We start from the raw sequence: 3,731 nt of genomic DNA, 5'->3' as shown, positions 1-3,731 counted from the left end.
ACAGCCAATCCAACATGCACAATAAATACGAGTTTCCCACAATATTACAATACACCCGTAGGTACTCAGATTTCCCCCATTTATCACTAAACATTGCACTAATTGACGATTTGCCCTTAAGAAAGTAGTTACACTATCTATCATTGGAAATAATCATGCAATTGCATCAACACTGACCTACTCAAACTTCACTCACATTCAATTAAGTTCATAACCAACAAAATTATCAACTCAACTCAACAATTAGACCAACACAAACACGATTCACTATTTTTACAGAAATTCACAATCAAAATCACATGGGCACAGTTCAATTTCAAAAATATGATGCTACCCAACGAAATTAAACACACAATGTTAGTTAAAGGGCTCAAGCCCATACTATATATGCATTCTAAACACAAAATCATCAACAGGAAGTCGAAACACGAACCTTAAAGTAAAGAATAGTAAAGAATTGAGGGTTCGAGGTTGGGCTGGCACAAACTCCAAGCAATTTCACTCTTAGCACCTTCAAGACATTCACACTAGGCACACAAACATAACAAATGCATGAAGCAAGATATTGGAATTAAAAGGCCCTTTGATTTTAAAGATTTTGATTTTTTAAATTTAAAATAACCCTTGGCCTTTTTATACCAGGCCTGTTCGGTGCACTCGACTAACATCGCCGAACCCGTTAGGCGCATCGCTATTTGGATCTTAAATTCACCGAACATGCCTGAACAATTACCAAACTTGAAGGCTGATTCAACAGACCCAATGTAGTCTTCTTAGTGCACTTCAGTGAATCGCCCTTTTGACCTCTGATCGCTGATATTGACAGTATATTTTTCATTAATTCAAGCTCGATAGACAACTGAGAATTAGTCCACACAATGCCTTTGGCAGATCACCGTTTGGGTTTTGCATCCCTTATTCTTCCCTTTTCAATTTTCCAACCTCTTCTAAACCCGCACTCACAACACACGTTATTCGAAAGCGATAAAAATAAAAGTAAAGACTTGGGTTGCCTCCCAAGAAGCGCCCTATTTAACGTTGACATAGTCCTCAAGCTCATGATTCATTTTTGGGGTTCAGGATGGTGTCACTAGGCAACGTTCCCTATTTCCTTGGATTGAGATGAGTAGCAATTTGACCCAGTTGGGTCTCCAGATACTTGATGGAAACTGAGTGAGAAGTTATTGTCTATGATAAAATGGATAAGTTATTTTTCAATTCCTTCAACACCTTATCGGACCCTTCAACCTTGTTGTAGATCCTTACAAACATGTCCTTTGTAAGGCTTCCTTATGTCAACTTGGTTCTTTAGGGGGTGGATGATCATGGGGAGGCACATACTTATCATTTTCCATCTCTTTATCTCTCCAATTTCCACCTCGCCAATCTTTCAAACTACCATCTCTATCCTTGTTCCAACATTGGCTCCCACCTTGTTGTTGATAATTGTTGTGAGAACCCCCCTCCCCCCCCCCCCACTTGATTGCCCAGGTATTGAACTTCTTCAATGTATAATGCCTCAAATTTGGTATCATCCAGGCATTGCCCAATATTAGTTCCAACTGCATTTACTGACTTAGTTAAACCTCCCACGACATGTTTGGTTAAAAAAATGATTTGGGTCATCATTTTAGCCATGTTTTCATCTCTTTCATGAACCTTCTCGATTAGTTATTTAGTTAGACTCACGTGAAGAGTAGGCACATGGTCCTCTCTAGTGTGCCATGCTCAGTTAACTTTAGTCATATCATTGACCATCTTCGAGGGTGGAAAGAACCTTTCAAAGAAGGCATCAATGAGCTCATCCTATGAAGTGATTGAGTCATTTGGCAACTCCACCAACATCTTGTAGCCTCTCCTATTAAACAAAATAGGAATAACCTCAACATTATGGATTCTTGGGAGATATTCTTGAACACAAAGGGTCCATATACCTCCTTGAAATTCCTAAGATGTTCATGGGGATCCTCATGAGCCAAACTCCTAAACATTCCTTTCATCTAGAGCAATTTTGTCATAGTTCCGGTGATGTGAAACACATCCCTCCCAGTTGTAGGAGGTATTTGGATTTCTCCCGTGGTTTGAACAACACTAATGTGCATGTCATTCAAATCACCATATTTCATTTTGACCATAGTGACTATCATTGTCACTTCCATGGTCACTCATCTTGTTAACTTGCAAATCAGTAAAACAACAACACCAAACAACAACTCTACTACAACTAAACAAAATTAAAATCTAACTTTTCAATTAAAATTCTCAACTACCATTCCCAACAATTACACCATTTTTTATAAAGATCAAATCACCCTCCAAAACCAATTAAAAGAGTGAGCATTCGTCGTCAATAAGAACTCAATGAAGAGTTGGGGTCGAATCCCATAGAGAATGGTGTAGCGTAGAAAATTCCTTATCAAGAAATTTGGACTTTAATTTAGCTCATTTATAATAAGAATAATTGGGTGGATAGAACCACCAACTTAATAGAAATCTTTGGTTATAAACTATCGCAATTAAATTGAAAATTAAACGAAATCAAGAGTCAATAAGAAATTTAGGGGTGCGGGGATTGGAAGTTAATCTCACATAGGGGTAATTGTGTTGCTCTATAGAGATGAACGTTTATGAATAGGCTAAAGTCATTTTCATTGACGCTAATCATCTTTTAATCTCAAAACATCTATGCATAGAATCTCCTTTAGGTATCATCTATATGCCAATTCTAAACAAACCAATACCTTACTTTATTCTTTCTTTCAGAAATAGGCTCACTAGATTCTGATCCATAACCTCTCTTACAAGCAATCTACATACATCAAACCTAAATTTCTGGTATTGAACTAATTACCCACTCCAATTAATCTCTTTCGAGCATCAACCGAAGATTAAAAGTAGGAATTAAGTTTGAAACCTTACCCCATTAGTTAACCCCATGGTAATTGAATTAAATTCATGTATGAACAACGACAAAACAGACCATAGCATAATACGCACTACATTAAATCAACACCTAACCTCATTAGAGCACCCCTAGATCTTGAGGTTTTAACCACCCATCACAAAAAGTAAAGAAATTATACCTTTCATGAAAGTAGCCACGAGTAACATGAAATCAAGCAATAAAGATTAAACCCACTTTGGATTCAACTTCAAATTGTCAAATTAAAGAACAAAGTTGTAAAACCCCAAAAGCTAGAAAAGTGTTCTTCAAAGGTAAAATGTTCTATACACTATTCAAACTCTCTAAAAACTCCGTCTTCTCTATTCTACTCAATAAAATTTTGGACTCTTTAACAATTCTATCCCTTGGGCTATTTATATTTTCCCAAAATTTGGCCCAAAAATCCACTTAATGATTGATTCGGCGACATTAGTCGCACTTGCCAAACCTACTCAGAAGATCGCCCTTCACTCCTCAGCTCGCCTTGTGATGCTCTAGGCTTTAGGCGTTTGAACCTCAGTTGGAGAACTTGATTGATCCAGCCTTTCACGTGTGGTGACTCACTGAATACCACCTTAGTCCACTGTTCGAGCTATAAATCTTTGCTTTGCACCCTATCACTTTAGGCGATGTGCATCAAGACCGCCATTCTAACTCGGCACATCGCCTTTTAAATTGGAGTTCACCGACCTTTTAAAGTAGACACAAGTGCTTTGAACTGTAAATTAGGTGAGGTCATACTCAATTGGTGATCCACCCTACATGTTAGGCGATCAACAATGTTCAC

Source organism: Solanum verrucosum, unplaced genomic scaffold (assembly GCF_900185275.1).
Source record: "Solanum verrucosum unplaced genomic scaffold, falcon-dt-bn FXZP01000069.1, whole genome shotgun sequence".
In the NCBI taxonomy this organism is placed as follows: domain Eukaryota; kingdom Viridiplantae; phylum Streptophyta; class Magnoliopsida; order Solanales; family Solanaceae; genus Solanum; species Solanum verrucosum.
The sequence above is the reverse complement of the archived record's forward strand: the minus strand, read 5'-3'. Positions refer to the sequence as shown.